The sequence below is a fragment of the Malaya genurostris genome, chromosome 1 (assembly GCF_030247185.1).
Source record: "Malaya genurostris strain Urasoe2022 chromosome 1, Malgen_1.1, whole genome shotgun sequence".
NCBI lineage: Eukaryota > Metazoa > Arthropoda > Insecta > Diptera > Culicidae > Malaya > Malaya genurostris.
In genome coordinates, this window is record NC_080570.1 from 15,344,776 (window position 1) to 15,364,624 (window position 19,849).

At 38.6% G+C, this 19,849-nt stretch overlaps 1 protein-coding gene across 5 annotated transcripts in view; it reads right to left on the minus strand.

Annotated features, from left to right (window-relative positions):
* The window catches only part of LOC131433108 (hemicentin-1), a 406,910-nt gene extending 388,178 nt beyond the window's left edge, over nt 1–18,732 (minus strand). For 4 of the 5 annotated variants that reach the window (XM_058599958.1, XM_058599949.1, XM_058599927.1 and 1 more), the window contains exons 1-2: nt 18,242–18,732; nt 10,514–11,166 (exon numbers count right to left, since the gene is read on the minus strand). The gene's annotated coding sequence lies outside the window, so the exon portion shown is untranslated. Of the gene's footprint in view, nt 1–10,513; nt 11,167–18,230 lie in introns of all 5 variants that reach the window. The other variant, XM_058599943.1, reaches the window with a different exon arrangement.
* Between the last annotated feature and the right edge of the window lie 1,117 nt (nt 18,733–19,849).

The window sequence follows — 19,849 nt, forward strand, 5'->3', positions numbered from 1 at the left end:
CTTGGGGGGTCAAATAGTCCAACGCTCCTGGAATCCAAAGTTCAAAGCCTCTAAACCTCCAAGGTTAACGCCTAAGAGCTCCGACACTGAAAATCCAAGAATCTAAAAGGTCAAAACGTCCAAAATACCAGACCCCCAGATCTCGAGATACCATCAGTATAAGACTCCAAGGGTTCAAGATTCTAAGAATTTGAGATTCTAATGATTTAATAGTCCAAGCTTTCAAGAGTTCAAAACTACAAGAGTCTTGAATTATCTAGATCTCGAAGACTTTGAAACCCCATGATACCACGCTTCGAAGAATTCGGGACTGCAAGATCAAGAATTTCTGTCTTCTTGTCATCTGGAGTCCCGAATTCTCGGAAGCATGGTGTCTTGGATTTTTAAAGGCAAGATTTCAAGAGTTAAAAATTCTGAAACACCAGGAGTTCATGACTCCAAGCCCAGCTATTAAAAGTTCCAACACTCCAAATGTAAAAGAACGCTCCGGTAAACGACAACAATTTAAAATTTAAACCGGGACTGAATAAACAGATATAAACTGGAAACGATGTCTAAGATTTCAAGCGTCAATCACTTCAAGAGTTCAAGGTGCCATGACTCTAACAAAAGCTCTAAGAGTTCCTGTCTTCAGAATCTTTCATGACAAATGTTTTAGCAAAGCATAAAACGTCGAGATCTGATGTTTCGGGATAACACCACATCTCGACGTTTCATGCATTTCTAAGACGAAACAAGAAAACTGCATCAATTCGGAAATCCACGTAGAAAAAAAAAACGCGTAGGTTCGGAAATCCGGGAAAAACTACGACGTAAATTCGGAACAAAACGCATAAAAATATCCACGTGATAAAGACCTCTGTGTATTCCTTTTTTTTGTGTGTTTCGTTATCGACATACCAGTGCCGAACAGCTCACACTGAACTGTCAGTGCAACTGAGCAGTTCAGTTTAAACGTTGACATTAAGTTGATGAAGCCGTTTACTTTTTTTTCGTTCCGTCTCCGACTCGTCGTACGAAGCAATTCAAAACTAACAACCGGAGAGCACGTCTCGAGTTTTGTTCCCAACAAAAAAAAAATGAAGTATAAAAAATGAAATATTTTTTTCATTATTTTCAATTTGTCACAACCCAACGACGGGTTCCATCTGCGAATTGTGCCAGGAAAAAAAATGAAGTTCACTCAAACGAATTAGCTTTCAGCTGATTGCCAAACAAGATGATGCTAACCGTTCCGGCGTACTGTCAAAAACAGAAAAAAAATAAACAAATATAAAACAGGACGACCCTGTCCTGCTGAAATCGATAGGTATTATTTTTAACCGTAATGCCGTCGGTATTTTTGTTCGTTTTTTTCCCTCGAGTTCATTTTCCTCGCTCATAAGCTTAGTCACGAAAATAATAGAGATAGAAATGCAAAAGAAAATATATATAAAAAAGAACTAACAATTCGGATTTTGTTTGCTTTATTTTGCTTTTCTCGAACAGAGCCATGCAAAATTTTCATTTGATTTTCCGCACAAAACAACAACCTTCTCGTTTTGTTTTTCGTCGGACGAAAACCGTTGGAAAAACGAAACCATTAGCGAAGGATTGTGCGGCATTTTCCGGCATTCGGGTTGGTGGAGGCTACCCCAAACAACTACAACACTCCTCTGCCTGCCTGCCTGCCGGGAAACAACGGCACCGAGCAATAATATAAATGCTACTCGGTGCTCACTCTACTAAAGAAATTGATATAAATTGCCTTTTATCTTCTTGTCAGGAGACGCGTGTAGCGCTTTGGATTTGTTAGACGAAGAAAGGATAGGAGTGGAAGGAGAAAGCGGGGAGGCTTCTCTCGCTCGTCAGTATCAATTACTCTTTCTCTCACTCTCCCCTCACTGCACACGCGGAAAAAGGATGTTGGCCGACGGGCGTTACTTCGCTTAACGAACGAGATGTGATTGTGCTTTTTCCGATGCTGAGTAGGCCTTGCTAATTGATTGCCGGAACTGTCAAAATGCGTAGTAACAAATACTGGACGCTGGTTGTGAGTTTGCGGATAAATCGAATCGGGCTGTGCGTGGTTGGCCACTTCAGGTGAAGCCCTTCGGCTTTGAATTTTTTGCTTGTCGGAAAGAGTGAAATTCCGGGAATGTTTTCCTCCACGGAGAATTGCCAGTGCCAGTGGAGCGATTACAATTTCCCCCTTCCGTCTGATAAGATCTGGTGGAGGAAGAAGAAAATTGCGGATTGCGTCGTTTGATCTCACGTGTTCACAGCTACTGACTCGGGATGTAATACGATTTGGAACCTTTTTCTGGCGGGCTAGGACTGAACGAAGGTGATAATGCGCCTCCGTACGTACGTGTCCGTAAGTGCGCCCAGCGGTTTATTGCTTTTCGGCCGCCCACTCACTTCCCAATCGGACTGGCGGCGGCGGCGGCAGAGAAGTCGACTTCTTTCCAAGCAGGCAATAAAAATACGCCACTTGATGACCTCGTTCGTCCGCTAGACCGCCGGGGGATGTGACAGCTGGAACTGACTGGACTATTGGCTAACTACTGGCAGCTGGCCCACTTTGGCTCGCACGGACCGGATATCGATCATGCGACAATGCGAAACTATTTTGCCCGACTGCACCAAATTTGCTATAAAACAGATTTACAAGTGTGCAATAAAAGAGAATCGTTTTCCCTGTCAGAGATTTGACCTTCGCCGCATCCGTTTGTATCTTTGGTGGGAAAACGAGGTGGGTGTGTTAATCAGCATTTCTGTTTCGGCCTTTATCTGATTCGCTTTCCACACACGTACAGGTGAAAAACTGCTACACGGAGCCACTGATGTTAACTTTTGCCGCATAACCGCGCTAGTTGTAATTCATCCCAGCGCCTGGCCGGGCCGGAAAGAACTTAATTATCATTAGCGCTTAATCCCGGACCTCGTCAGGGCCGACTAGCAAGGCCGGAAACAGAAACTTAGGTTCGTAAAAAAAAGCCCGATTCTCGGGCGTCTAGGTTTCAACCATATCAGAAACGAATCCCATTCGATAACGCCCAAACTAATTTAGTCCCGCTAGCTAGCTAGCATAATGCTAAAACTTTTCCCAAGCCGAACGCCATGACGCCGCGCAACGTGTCTCATAAATAAACATCTTCTAATTAATACCCGCGCGTTCAACGTTTGCCAAGCGAAGGATGGAACGTCTTTTTTTCTGGTGTTGTTGTTGTTGTCTTCTTTCGCACACGTCTTAATGCAGAAGCTGTGAAACGTGTAATATTTCAAAGGAGATACTTCGGCTTGGCCTTAAAGTACGTTAGAATAGGACACCGGCCAGCTGGCGAATACAGCGTTTTTTTTTGCCGCACCAATTGATTCATCAACGCTGTTCCTTTTGGGTGGTGAGAGGTGTAGATCAAACCGACTTCAAATTTCCATATCCATTTTCTTGGCATTGTGTGCGGGTGTGTGTTAAAGTTTCCTCCTTCGGTCTCGTTTAGATGAAAGGGTTTTGACGGGACTTGAATGGTTTTGAATTGTGACCCGGATCACGTTTCAAAGTCCGAGGGATTGGTCCGATTGCTCCGGTTTCCCAAGTGTGAGTTGTTTAACCCTGTTACAATTCGGGGGATTTCGTTTTACCATAAAATAAACATTAACTTGTTCCCATGAGATTTACCGAATGACATACGGCATAAAAGGAATGTCGTTAAGCTACCCAGACTTTTAAGACGAAAACCTGCCAAAGCCAGAGAACGTTGCTTTCTCAAAACTGATCGAACTGCAAACCAAACTTCAACTTTTATACTCATTACTATGAATCTATGGCGGAGTGGAGATGGAAGACGGAACGTGGAGACGGCGTATGAATCACGAATTGCAACAGCTGCTAGGACAGAACCACCCATCGTACGGAGGATGTCGGACGACAGCCCAGTGAAAATGGTGCTTGATTCTAATCCGACTGGTACAAGAAGAGGAGGAGCGCAGCGAGCAAGCTGGATCGATCAAGTGGAGGGTGATCTCAGAAGCATCCGTGCCTTGAGTGGCTGGCGTCGAGCAGCCATGGACCGAGTTATGTGGAGACGTGTGCTTGATACAGCAAAGGACACCCCAGGGCTATAGCTGTTCGGTAAGGAAAGTAAAACACTGATGTCGGTGTTCGAAAACAGAAAACCTAGCTATTTTGCACCAGAAGGATAGAACATACCATAACCTTTAAATTTGTCGAGACCAAACTTTGAGGCCGAATCCAGAGTTTTGGCTCTCTTCGGTCCAAAATCCGGGCCCAGAATCCCCCTTAGTCTAGAATTAAGGTCCCAAATCCAGGCGCTGACTCAGAACTTAGCTTCCGAGATCCGGTGCAAGTTTTGAATCAGAATCCAAATCCTGAATTCAGTTTTAGTTCAAAAATGCACAATCTAAGTCCAGAATTCGAATCCTAAATCCAGTTTCCAAATCTATGCCCAGAATTCAGGTTAGGCATCAAACTCTGCAAATCAGTTTCAGTAGCGCTAGTTGTCAACTCAGTTCACGAATCCCAGTCCAGAATCCAGTCCCAATCGAGAATCCAGTTATAAAAGAAGGGTTCAGAATTCAGCTCCTATGATCTGTTCTAGGTATTCAAGTCCAGAATTCAGACCCAGAATTGCGTTCCAGGTGATCAAGGTCCAAGGCCAGATTCAGAATCCAGAACTCTGGCTTCGGAACTTAGTTCCAGAATCCAGGTGCAAAATCTAGGTTCAAAATCGAGGTTCGGGTTCAGAAATCAGATTCTAACTCCAAAATCAAGGCCCGGAAAATCCGATATCGAAGTCCGATTTAAATTCAGAACAATTACAGAAACATGTCCAAAATCAAGTCCAGATCGAAAATGCACAATCCAAGTCCGGAATTCGAATCCTGAATCCAGTTTCAAAATCTGAGCTCAGAAGTCAGGTTCGGTATCAAATTCCGCAATTCAGTTTCAGCTGCGCTAGTTGTCAAGAATCCAGTTCCAACCGAGAATCCAGTTCAAAAATAAGGGTTCAGAAGCCAGCTCCCGTGATCTGTTCCAGATATTCAAGTCCAGGATTCAGGCCAAAAATCGCGCTCCATGTCCGAGTGCAGATTCAGATTCAGGACCGAAATCGAATTCTTGGATCAGGCTTAGAATCCAGAATGCTGGCTAGGAACTCAGTTCTAGGTTCAGTTGAAAACTAAAACTGAGTTCCAAAATCCCGGTTTAGAATCCAATCCTAGTCCAGTTCTAGAAAAAGGGTTCAGAACCCAACTCCCGTGATCTGTTTCAGGTATTCAAGTCCAGGATTTGGGTCCAGAATCACGTTTCAGTTTCAGGACCGAGAATACAGAATTCGAATCCTTTATCTAGGTTCAAAATCTAGGTCTAAAAGTCAGGTTCGGCATCAAGCTTTCAACTCAGTTCAAGAATCTTGGCCCAGTATCCAGTGGTCCAGTCAGGAATCCAGTTCTGAAAAATAGATTCAGAATCCTGCTCCTGAGATTTGTTCCGGAAATTCAAGCCCAGGATTCAGGCCCAGAATCGCGCACCAGGTGCTCTAAGTGCAGAGTTCAGTTCCAGGACGGAAATCAAGCTCCAGGGCTAGGTTCAGAATCCAGAATCCTGGCTCCGAAACCCAGTCTCAGAATCTAGATTCAAAATCTAGGTTCAAAATCCAAGTTCAGAAATCAAATTTCAAGTCCAAAATCGAGACCCAGATATTCAGAACCAAATTCAGGTCCATGACTGAGACATGTCCAAAATAAGGTCCAGATTAAATATGCTGAAGCTCAAAATTTGAGTTCCAAGGCCAGAATTCGAATAGTGAATCTAGTATCAAAATTTAGGTCCAGAGGTCCGGTTCGGCATCAAGTTGTCATCTCAGTTCAAGAATCTTGGTTTAGAAGAAAGATTCTGAGTCCAACTCTCGAGATCTGTTTCAGGAATTCAATTCTGGGATTTAGCCCCGGAATCACGCTCCAGGTTCAAGTGCAGAAGAAATCAAGATCCCGGGCTGGCTTCGGAATCCAGAATCCTGGCTATGGAACTCAGTTCGAATCCTGAATCCAGTTTCAAAATCTAGGCCCAGAAGTCAGATTCGGTATCAAATCCAGGTTTTGTAGCGCTAGTTGTCAACTCAGTTCAAGAATACCGGTCCAGAATCCAGCTTTATAAGAAAAGTTTAGAATCCAGTTTTAGAAAAAAGGTTCAAAATCCAACTCCCTAGATCTGTTCCAGGTAATCAATTCCGGCATTCAGGCCCAGAATCGTGCACCAGCTCCAAATGCAGAATTCAGTTTCAAGACCGAAACCAAGAACCAAGGCCGAGTTCAGAATGCTGAATCCTGGCTCCGGAACTCAGTTTCAGAATCCAGGTGCAAAATCTAGGTTCAAAATCTAGGTTCAGGTTTGGAAATCAGATTCCAAGTCCAATCACAAGGCCCAGATATTCAGATTTTGATACCGGATCCAAATTCATGTTCATTACTGAAACATGTAGATCCAGAACTGCGATACAGAATACACGTCCAAGCCTCAATTACAGAATCCGGATTCGAAGTCATCAAGGACCAGAATCCAGATCAAAATCGATCTAGAATTCAAAATTGAAACCAACATAAGTTATTAGTCCAGGTTCAGAGTCCAGATCCAAAATCCAAGTCCCGAATTCAGATTCAGAATCCTGATCCAAGATAAAGATTCAGAATCCAGCTTCAGAATTTAGATGCAGAATTCAGGCCTAGTTTCAGAGCTCTAGTCCAGATTTCCGGTGCAAATCCAGAGTGCTGGCTCTAGGATTCAGTTCTAGAATTCAGGTTCAAAATTTAGGTCTAAAATCCCCCTCGGTCTAGAATTTAGGTCCCGAATCCAGGCTCTCGTTCAGAATTCAGATTCAAGGTTCAAAACCCGATTTTTTCCAGAATCGCGATGCAGAATTTACATCCCAGCCTGAAATTTAATCACAGAAATCAGATTCAAAGTCATTTAGGACCAGAATCAGATCCAGAATCCAAATTAAGGTTGGTGTAGAATTCAAAATCAAGTTCAAAATCCAGGTCCAGAAATCCAGCTTCAGAAAAAAAGATAAAAATTCAGGTCCAATATTCAGGTTCGGAATCCTGGCCCAAGAAAAAGTTTCAGAATCTAGATGTAGAATTTAGACCTAATTTCAGAGTTCGGGTTCAGATTCCTGGGGCAAATCCATAGTTCTGACTCTAGGATTCAGTTCTAGATTACAAATCTAGAATTAAGGCTAAACATCCGAAATCCGGGCCCAGAATCCCCTTAAATCCAGAGTTTAGGTCACGAATCCAGGCTCTGGTTCAGAATTCAGATTCCAGGTTCAAAATCAAGATCCACATTTAGAACCAGATCTCAGGTTTAGAAACCCGGTTCAAAATCCGGTCCAGAATCCAGATCCTGAATTCAATCTCAGGTCCAACTTCCCGCTAAAGAATCCACGTTCAGGCCCTTAAGAATCCAGATTCTGGGACCAGAACTCAAGATCTATGTTCAGAATCCGAGTCCAGAGCTCAGGTTCGACATCAAATTACGCAATCCAGGTTTAGTAGTGCTAATTGTCAATTCATTTCAAGAATCCAGTTCTAGAAGAAAAGTTCAGAATCTTGCTCCAGAATTCAAGACCTGAACTCAGGTAAAGGATTGAAGTCTAAGATCTAAGTCCAGTATTCAAGCCTAGGATTGCGCTCCTGATGCAGAATCCAGGTCTAAAAGCAGAAGCAGCTCCTGGTCCGAAATCAAGGTCCATGTTCAAATCGAGAATCCTGGCTTTAGAACTCAGTTCCAAAATCCGGGGTCAGTATTTAGGTCCAAAATTCAGACCCGGAATTCCCTTATGTTCAGAATGTAGGTTCCGAGTCCAGATTCAAGTTCAGACCTCAATTTCAAATTTCAAGTCCAGAAATCCGGCCTAGAATCCAGTACCAGAATCTCCGTCCAGCTTCCCAATACAAAATCAAGGTCCAGAATTCTGTTCTAGAATCCAGGTCGAGAATTTAAGTTCAAAATCCAGGCGCAGAATCTGTTTCAAATTTCTTGGACTCAACTAGTTGCAGGAAAAAATGATCAGATCCAAGTACAGAATTTTGATTCTGAATCCCGATACATAGTTCAAAATTCCTTTCTAGAATCCATATCCAGAATTCCGATCCTGATTCCTGGTTCAGAATTCAATTCCAGAATGACCGGAAAGATTGAAGCCGGGGTGAAAAAAACTATATATGAAAAATCCAGAATCCAGCTTCAGAGATCTGTTCTAGAATTCCAGACCAGAATTCTGAACCCAGGTTCAGATTCTCGGTACAGTAACGAGGCCCAGATTCAAGTCCGAAACCTCGGCTCCGGAATCCAATTTAAGAATTCTTGCTCTGAATCCAAGTACAGAACTTGAGTTTGTAATCCTGAACCAGAATACTGATCCTGAATTCAGAATCCAAGATCACAATCCGTATTCAGAGTCCCGGTTCCAAATCAATCAATGTCAGGGTCAAAGATCTGAATCCAGGTTCAGAACTCAGGTCCAGAATCCAAGTCACGAATTCATGTTCGGTCAAAAATCCATTTTTGGGTCCGTAATAAGTCCAGGTTCAGCTGTAATTCCACATTTGGAAAAGATGCACCTGGCGCTCCTTTTTCGTACGTACGTACGTCTAATACGGTTCTGTCTCTGTCATCACCCACTCACCTTTTTGTAAATTTGAAATTTTAGGAAGAAATTTTCAAATTTAACTAATTCTACGATCGCAAAGTCGGAGTGCGTAAATTTTCGCGTAAAAAAGGTTTTTTCGATTCTATTTGATTTTACTGTAAATAACCCTAATCCCTAAGAGATATTCCAAGATCCAAGAACTACTTGGAAGAATTGTCCTTAGTGATTACACTGTGCCACAGTAAGAACTATAGTATCTATTTTTGTTTGTTTCCTGTTCATATTTCTAGAGCTACTCATTGCTTACTTGTCTATTTATAGCTGTTCCAGGTATGTACTTAGTAGTCCAAGAACTTTAGTGAAAACAGGTTTTAAGATCTGCACGAGTAATCAGCAGTTTTTCCATACAGTGTTTGGCCATGTTTAAACGTAACAAACTGGTTTTTTTTTGCGTCGATATGTGACAATGGATGGAACATGGATTTATCATTTCACTCCGGAATCAAAACGATCGTCATCTGAGTGGACAGCACCAACTGGTGAACCTCGCCCAAAGCGCCCGAAATCACAACAATCGGCTGTAAAAGTTATGGCCTCGCTATTTTGGGATTTGCGTGGTGTAATATTTATCGACTATCTTGAGAATGGAAATACGTTATTAGAGCGTTTGAAAGCTGAAATTGCACACGCAACGACCGCAAGTCAATCAAATCAATGGCAGAACTGCATTAATTGAACTGCGAATTGCTCCCACATCCACCGTATTTGCCAGATTTGGCTCCCAGCGATTACTGGCAGTTCGCAGACCTGAACAAAAATGCTCACCGGTAAGAAATTTCGCAAGAATGAACAGGTTATGCCAATTTTGAGGCAAAAGATACATCGTTCTACAAAAGTGGTATTGAAATGTTAGATCGGCGCTGGAATAAATGCGTTGCTCTTGATGGAGAAGTTGGTAAACAAATGAGGGTCGGATCTCGCTACAAAAAAAAAAAAACAAGTGTCCCACTTCAATCGGTCGTCATGTTAACTAATTTTACAGGCCTACTAAGTTTTGGGTAAAATCCCATTTGGATGGAACGAGGTTAGCGGTGAAGCCATCTTTTCCCGATCGACACAGACCACAGCAACACCACCATCACCAAATCGATTCGGTTCCGACATGCTCACATATGTAAACAAGGACGACCCTCGTCAAGACCTACCTCAAACAGAGTGAAATCAATTCCCCGGTATAAAAGAATGAACGAAAACGAATCATCACTTCAATATTGTACTCAATTTTCGCAATCACGCCACCACCACCACCGGGGGGCCCGGCACACGTGCAACCGATGCCAGACCCTTTTCGGTGCTTCACTCAAGAGAGATACGGTTATCGGAAGCAAAGAAAGAAAAAACCCGTTGTTAAATAGTTCGCCTTCGCTGGAGGGGGGAAAGAAAAGAATCCCAATTCAGTGCGGATTCCGGAGATTCCGTACTGTACTTGAAACAACTTCAAGGATTTCCTCGAACAGAAGCTTTGAAGATAAAATAGGAAACCCAAAGATTCCACGTCTCGACACAGTGATATACAAATACTTGAATGGTTGGCCAGCAGGACGAACCAGTGAAGAAAGGATAAAAAGACATCAATCGAACAGCGGACGGAACAAAAGATAACGGTGGCGAAGCATAAATCACTCGAAACCGGCTTCCCACGGTGGAAGGAGGAACGAGATAACGCCTGGCACGAATCAATACCCCCGCCCAAACCGACAAACATTCATTTCCGTTGCCAAGGAAACGTTGGCGCGTTCGATTTTGGCACTGATCCGTCTGTCTGTCGAGCAGAGCCTGCTTATCATCGCAAATACACTTACCTGTTCTTCTCCAGCAAGGTTCGGTCTCGCACATCGATAATCCAAATTCTGGGAGCTAGGATCTTGCACCCGGAAGAAACTGACGCCGGTTTTACTGCTCCACACCACCGTCGTCACCAAACGACAACAACAACAACAACAACATCGATGATTGATGGTCTGTTTGTCGTATTTTCAAATTTTCCGCATAATCCATTTATTCGAATCCTAGATGGCCATATCACAAGGCCTGTCAGACTGAGCACTCACAATCACACACACACACACTGACACATACCAGGATTTCCCCGGTAGAACACGAAACGGTCCTTGATCGATTTCGGCTGGAGTTTTTTTTTCTTTTTTCTTCAGGTGTTTGACAAACAGCGCTTCCGAACGAGAACCGCTCGGTTTCAAATCGGCAATATTTTCTCACTCGTTTCGACGTTTTGCACCGGGAAATATTTGATTTAAATTGAACACCAACAACGCCCGATTGCTTCCTTGTTTGCCTACTGTTGTATTAAATCTTCTTGATTCTATCAATTGGATCAACCGAACCGCATTTGGCACAGAACCACCGCCACCAACACCAGCGCGCCGGCGATCGACCGGATGGCGGTATTCAATTATCGCATCAATTCACCGTTTGCACACCTCCCGGAGAGTTTGCACTGAAAACGGAAAGAACGATTACAAAAAAAAAATACAAAACCCGAAAACATCATTCGAACATTAAGCTTAAGTTGGATTATCACGCACTGAAGGCCACCGGAGGACCGGAGAAGAAGGGAAGATATTCTGCCTGTGTCAAGCGGTGGAAGGTCCTTTTTTGGAGAGTCATTTTTTTTGTGTTCACCAGAGGCAACTCTCGCCACTTCCGGTAATCCGAACCGGAGAGCCTTAATTGACCTGAATATGGATTGGCCGTATTTGTCAATTCATTTTCGATTCAGTTTGGATATTGTAGTGAATTTGCCGTTTTTTTTCGAATTTGTTCACTTTCTGAAAAGTCTCGTTTGAACTCATTTCTTCATTGCAAAGTGAACTGGAATACTGTTTTATTTTTTCGCAAAATGATAATTGAATGAGCACAAATGAAAAAAAAAACTTTAAAAATGATACTTTTTGGAGGAAAATAGAAATACCATGAAAATATTGAAAATAAATATGAAAAAAAAATAAGATAAGGACATTGAAATAAACATAGAAAGTTAATTAGAAGAAATGATGAGAATAAAAAAGAATTTAAATCATAGAAGAAAATTTCATTTGAAAAGAGAACAATTTTTAATCATAAATCTAAAACAAAATTGAAACTGAAATGTATGAAACTGAAATCCCAGAAAAGAAAATTCATACAAGCAATAATCGAAAATCATATTAACAATTGGAAATAAAAACGAAAAAAAAACGGATAAAAACAGAAGTCAAAAATATAAAATTAAGAGTTAAAAGATGTCGGAAATCAATAACAAAAACCAAAACTGTAAATAATAGGAATTGAAAGATATAAATATACTGAATAAAAATACTGGAGAAAAAAAATTCAATTTGGAAAGAGAAATTGAAACGTTGCGGAAAAAGTTTGAAATACAAAATTGAAACTAGAATATATGAAACTGAAATTCCTGAAAAGAAAATTCATGCATGCAATAATTTTTTTTTAATTAATAATAAAAAAAACCTTAAAATCGAATTTACAATTGGAAATAAAAACGAATAAAACCAGAAGTTCAAAATAGAAAATTAAGAGGTAAAAGATGTTGGAAAATAATAACAAAAAAAACGGTAAATGATAAAAATTGAAAGATATGAAAATACTAAATAATAATACTGAAAAAAAGAAAATTTAGAATTTGGAAGATATAAAAATACTGAAAAAAGAAAATTTAATTTGGAAAGAGAACAATTTTTTAATCAAAATACAAAAAATACAAAATCGAAACTAAAATATATGAAACTGAAATCCCAGAAAAATAAATTTATACTAGCAATACACTAAGGTCTTTTTTCATGCGGTTTTTTATGCGCCTTTTTCATGCGAATTTTCAGATTAATGCGGTTTTTTATGCGAAGTTTCAGAGTTATGCGGGTTTTTATGCGAATTTGCAGAGTTATGCGGCTTATTTTTTGTGCGGTTTTTTTATGCGGTACGTAAACTCGCATAAAAAAAGACTTCAGTGTGATTGAAAATCGAATTCACAATTTTAAAATAAAAACGAAAAACGGATAAATACAGAAGTCAAAAATAGAGAATTAAGAGTTAACAGATGTTGGAAATCAAAAACAAATAAAAAAAACGGTAAATTATAGAAATTGAAAAATACACAAATATTAAATAAAAATACTGGAAAAAGATAATTTAATATGAAAAAAGAACCATTTTTAATCAAAAGTCCAAAATTTAAACTTTGAGAAAAAAGTTTGAAATACAAAATTTAAATTTAAACTTATGAAACTGAAATCCCAGAACAGAAAATGCATATAATAAATTGAAAATCGAATTAAAAATTGGAAATAGAATCAAGAAAAATGAAAAAAAAGGAAGTCGAGAATAGAAAAACAAGAGTTCAATGATGTTGGAAATCAATAACTAAAAAACGGTAAATTATAGAAATTGAAAGATATTAAAATACTAAATAAAAATACTGGAAAATTTAATATGAAAAGAGAACCATTTTTTGGTCTAAAGTCTAAAGTTGAAACGTTGAGAAAAAAGTTTGAAATACAAAATTAAACTAAAATATATGAAACTGAAATCCCAGAAAAGAAAATGCATACAAACAATAATTGAAAATCGAATTAACAATTGGAAATAAAAACGAAAAAAAAAACGGATAAAAACAGAAGTCTAAAATAGTCAAATTAACAGTTAAAAGATGTTGGAAATTAATAACAAAAAACAAAACGGTAAAATATAGGAATTGAAAGATATAGAAATACTGAATAAAAATACTGAAATACAAAATTAATACTAAAATATATGAAACTGAAATTCAAGAAAAGAAAATGCATATAATAAATTGAAAATCTAACTAACAATTGGAAGTAAAAAAAAAACGGATGAAAACAGAAGTCAAAAATAGTAAAATTAAGAGTTAAAAGATGTTGCAAATCAATAACAAAAAGCGGTAAATTATATGAATTGAAAGGTTTAAAAATACTGGAGAAAGAAATTTAATTTGAAAAGAGAACAATTTTTAATCAAAAGTCCAAAATTGAAACGTTGAGAAAAAAGTTTGAAATACAAAATTGAAACTAAAATATATAAAACTAAAATTCCAGAAAGGAAAACGCATATAATAAATCAAAAACCTAATTAATAATTGGAAATAGAAACAAGAAAAAACGGATAAAAACCAAAATCAAAAATAGAAAATTAAGAGTTAAAACATGTTGGAAATCAATAACAGAAAAAAAACGGTAAATTATAGAAATTGAAAGATATAAAAATACTGAATAAAAATACTGGAAAAAGAAAATTTAATTTGAAAACAGAACAATTGTTTTGATCAAAAGTCGAAAATTGAAACGTTGGGAAAAAAGCTGAAATACAAAATTGAAACTAAAATATATGAAACAGAAATCCCAGAACAGAAAATGCATATAATAAATCTAAAGTCGAATTAACAATTGGAAATAGAAACAAGAAAAATGAAAAACAAACGAGTCAAAAACTAAAAATTAAGTGTTGAAAGATGTTGGAAATCAATAACAAAAAAAAACCGGTATATTACAGAAATTGAAAGATATAAAAATACTGGAACGGGAAAGTTTAATTTGAAAAGAGAACAATTTTTTAATCAAAAGTCTAAAATTGAAACATTGCGAAAAAAGTTTAAAATACAAAACATATGAAACTGAAATTCAAGAAAAAAATGTATATAATAAATTGAAAATCGAATAAACAATTGAAAATAGAATTTAGGAAACTCAGAAAAAAACGAAAGTCAAGAATAAAAAATTAAAAGTAAAAAGATGTAGGAAATCAATAACAAAACAATGGTAAATTATAGGAATTGAAAGATATAAATATACTGGAAAAAGAAAATTCAATTTGAAAAGAGATCAATTTTTTAATCAAAAGTGTAAAATTGAAACGTTGCGGAAAAAGTTTGAAATACAATATTGAAAGTAAAATATATGAAACTGAAATCCCAGGACAGAAAATGCATATAATAAATTGAAAATCGGAATAACAATTGGAAATAGAAACTAGAAAAATGGGAAAATTCGAAAGTCAAACAAAGAAAACGAATAAAAACAGAAGTCAAAAATAGTAAAATTAGGAGTTAAAAGATGTTGAAAATCAATAATAAAAAAAGCGGTAAATTATAGCAACTAAAAGATATAAAAATTCGAAAGATTATAAAAATGTTGATAAAACCTTGTCAGAAAAGAAAACCGCGTAACTTAAAAAAAAACCGCAAAACCAAAGACTTTTTTATGTCAAATGTTGTTGCTCGTATTTTTCTATTTATCACTTCACTAGGTTTTTATGAAGTTAACGAAGTACCGCTTTCAAATAAGCTTGGTAGCAAATCAAACACCCAGTGGATAATTTGTTCCATATGAGTTGCTAATTAGTTATGGTGGTTTTGAATTTGAAGCTCCATTTTTTTTTCTATTTATCACTTCGCTAGGTTTTTATGAAGTTAACGAAAATTCCGAATAAGCTTGGAAACAAATCGAAAACCAGTAGATAGTTTGTTGCTAATAAGTTGCTAATTAGTTACGATAATTTTTAATTTGATGCTCATTTTTTTTCTATTTATCACTTCACTAAGTTTATATGAAGTCAACAAAATACCTTCCAAATTCCAAATAAGCTTGGAAACAAATCTAAAACCAGTGGATGGAAAGTTTGTTGCTAATTATTTATGGTAATTTTGAATTTGTTGCTCATTTTTTTCGAATACCCAGTGGATAGTTTGTTGCCAAATAATTACGGTAATTTTGAAATTGTTGCTCGATTTTTTGTTACTTTTTCAGTATTTCGCTAAGTTCATATGAAGTTGACGAAGTACCTCTCCTCAATAAGCTTGAAAGCAAATCAAACACCCAGTGGATAATTTGTTGCTTATAAGTTGCTAATTAGTTACGATGGTTTTGAGTTTGTAGTTAACGTGTTAACGAATCAGCCCTCTTAAATAAGCTTACAACTTTGTTCAAATCGTGGAAATGCTCTGCCGTATTTGAGCTACCCTGGGATATGAATGAACACATTCAAGACTGGACTTTCCTGGGAATAGTTGAAATATCCGAGCAAGTGCTAATGCTTCATTCGAATTCAGGACAGTTTCCACTACAGCCTGAGCCGAAATTGGAAACTGTTTTTTTTAATAAAATCGTAAATTTAAGCCACGATTTCGTGGAATAACAAACCTATAATAATAAATTTTGTTTATTCAATTGAAAATCCGAAAAATATCCGATTATCGTTTAAAAATGAAAAACCGTGAATATAAATTCATGTCATTCACTCAAAATTATCTTTGAAGCACGTTCGGTCACATTTCCATACGAAAAAAAAACGAATCACGTTCGCACTTCAAAGCAATGAAACCGAATCGTTTTCATTATCGGTTGCAGCGTGCTCAAAATATTCATCGTGGAATACGTCAAAAAAAAAAGTGCAGACGACTTTTTTTTTGCAAACATCTAAGCAACCCATGGTTTAGAATGAATGATGGGAAAATTCCGAACTGATTCCACGTGACAATTCGTTTTTTAACGACAAGTTTTCTGAGGTAGGGTAACGGCTCCCTATTTCATCTGAGCTCCTATTTCCATCTCATCCCTTCACCTCATTACTTTGAACATGAATAATATTTTACAACCTACCTGAACCAAACATTGAAATGTTTTAAAATGATTATAAAAGCTATTGTCACACTTTCCCATTGAAAGAAATGGTTTCAAATTCTTCGTTTATCGTTTTTTTCATTAAAAATAAACTCACTTTTCAATTTAGGACACATTTTCGTCTAAAGATTTACAGTTCGTCATGTTTCTGATTATCTACTAATCGATTCGTCTCAAAACATGATCACTTTTTCGCACAATTACACTACCATTGAATGCTGGATGACTTCATAATTAGTAATGATCACTTGCCACTTGTTTAATTAACGATTTAAAACTTCAAAAACTACCCGACAAACAATAAAAGTCTTTTAAAATATGAGATGAAAGTTTTTCACTTAGTTCACTTGATTGCGCTTTGTTTTCATCTTATTTGGTTTTGCAAAGTTGCCAAGTTATCTCATATTGTTAAAAAAAAATAAATTGTTTTTCTTCTTCAAATTATTATCAAAAAGTATGTTTTTGGTATCCGTGACATTAGTTTAATTGTATTATTGATATTAATATTTAAATAAAGCTGTTTTGGCTTCGAATATTACCAGAAAGAGCGTGTTAAATACTAATGAAATAACCATTGTGGCAAATCTAGTAGCACTGGTTTCATTCCGCTATACGCCAACATAACGCTGTGAAGTGTGTGTGAGTGTTTCATCGGCTGTGCACAAAGATGCCAGATGTTTTCATAGAAAATATGTATTACTTTGCATATAAAGTCTATATCTGTTCTATTTGTTTTCACTAATAAAATGATGTTAAAAGATGCCCCATTAATTAGATAATTCATCGAGTAAATTTTTTACCAATAATAATAATGTGGAAAAATCCTGGTGGGTACGGTTGTATCGTTTGAGTTGTATATGTGGCAGCGGTAAGGCAGTCGGTCACCAGAATGTCTGCAAGCCATATTTTTCCAGCTGGCGGCGTTTAGTCAGCCATCTGGCAGCCGCATACGCATGGGTGAGAGTGTAATAGTGGAATATTTTGTTTTGATTGCTGTCGCCATTGCTAATTTATAGGATGAATAAAGGATCAACGATAGGATGGATAAAAATCCATTGAGATGGAATTAGGAGCAGAGTAGTGAACACATCATAAGTGTTTTTAGCTGTTTTATGAATATTAGTTAAATTTTCAAGCAATGTGAATCAATTCTCAACGTGGAGCAAGGCGAATGAAGCAGTAATATGAAATAGTTATAGTGATTTTAGTGGCTAAATCGGGGTTTGAAGGCGACGTCCTTACAAATGAGATGAAATAGGGAGCCCTTACCCTAAATCTTTTTTTTTTTTGCATAACACAGGCAATAACACACTAATGAGCTACCGTTTTGTTTTGTTTAGTTTTGCTTTTTACCATGACATTACACGATTGTTGTTCAAAACATCGACCTCATTGGAGAGCAACATTAAACTCCCGGCACGCTTTGCTCCATCATGTTTTGTTTCCATCAGCAGTACCGGGCGCCTCCTTGGTTTTCCATCGAACGAAAACATGCACCGGAATCGTTTCACTCTCGACTTTCCATTCCCCCTTCCCTGGCACGATGCCGAATGCGCTTGCAAAGCATAAATTATGCACTGAACACAAATTCTCAACGCAGCACAGTCTCCCCAGTCCCCGTTCCAACGGACTACTGGGAAGACTGGGAAGTTAAGGCATTTCGTTTTTTTTTTTCTTTTCCTTTTTCATCCTTTCTCTTCACAATTACGATCCCCGGGTAGAACGGTCACACTTCATCATGCAATGCAACTACTGGCGTGTCTTCGGTGTCCTTCCCGCTTCACCACCAGCACCACCTCCGCCACCACACAGGCAGCATCCCTTTTTCTCATCACATTATCCTCTTCATCGGTGACGTGTGTTTGCTTACCACGTACTGACCTGTACAAATCACTTCCTACTTTCTTGGAACTCAGCGGCAATAGCAGCAGCAGTAGCAGCATCCTCCGAACCGGCGGCAGCGGAAAATCCAATTTAAAATCGCTTGCGGCTGCAGCTTGCAGTTTGAACCTTCTCCTCCTCCTCTTTCTCTACGCAACGCAGAATCAGCATCAACGGAACGGTTAGGAGGGGACGGGGCAAGGAGGGCCATTCGATGCCCCCCCTTGAATCACATCGGAATTCAGCACACGCAAGAGCCTCTCACTCACACACCCCCATTCGCCTTAACAAATATCAATCTTCTTCGTCAGCATCCCGAGGATCTGCTGTCGAACAAGTGTCAAAAAACGCGTCAGCGATAAACCGGACCGCTAATGGTTAGTTGGTTGGTTGGTTAGTTGCTTGGTTGGTTAGTTGCTTGGATGATACACTTTTCATACACCAAAACGCTAGACGCTACTACGACATACGCACGCGACAAGCCCCGGATCGTGACTGAATGCAATCGGTTTGGATAAGGCTGCCTTACAAACACACGACAAACGACGGCGGCGACGACGACGACTGCTACGATGGCGATGATGGCGCCAGCAGTGGTGGTGAGCCGAATCACGTTCAAAGGATAACTCTCTCGCTCGCGTAGCATTTCCCAAACCCAAAACCCAAACCGTGCGATGATGCAAGAGAGAAAACGAGAGACAGAGAGTGACCCGAATCTAAAATCGAGCACTTACTAGCGCTCCGCATAGCGCCTCCAGTGACCGTCACGGCAAATCAGGCGCGATTGCGCGTTTCTGCGTTCGAGCAGTTCACTCGCTACTTCAATGGAACTGTTCCGAGGGTGTGGAATGAGAGAGTGAGAGCGAATGGGACTGTTTTTTTTGTTGTTGAGCGAGAGAACGAGCACGTGTTTTTGTTTATCATCCGGTCAATGCTGTCGGTTGTGGATGTGGAATGATGGAAGCAAATCCGTCTCAGAACTCGGCTTGCTAAAAATAGGCACCGACGACGATGATGGATCGAGGCGACGCGGGTGAAGCGATTCCGATCCGGCTTTGATTTCGCTGATGGTTTTTGGGAGTGGGAATTTAAATGTTTTGCTTTGAAATGATGGTAAATTTTGTTTTTCCCTCTCCCTGTATGGGGTGATTTTGAATTGCGAATTGAAGGATACAGAAGCTTACAGGAAAAAACACCTTGAAAAATAATTCCAGACCCCGCTTGAGGAGTACTAATTTTAGCACGACATAAAAGAAAAAAAAACTTTTCAATTTTCGTTTGCTACTTGTTATGATTAACTTTTGGCGAATTACCCTTTTCCCTTTGAATTTTAATAGCGTACTTATCTTCTTACTTTGAGTATTTGTTTGCAGGCACATTGCTCGGTCGAATTTCGAGTTCTTGAAAATCTTGTCTCGCTTGCCAAATTCGTTTTTTTTCTACTTATCCGGGATACTGAAGGATCAAACATCAATGTTTTCGTTCGGTTTAATGAATGACAAATGATCCCTAAATTAAAACGACTACAATTGAGTCCGATGAAAAAAAGTTAGGACTTGCCATCGATTAATGTTACTCTAGTTTATACAACGAACCTTCTGAGACAAG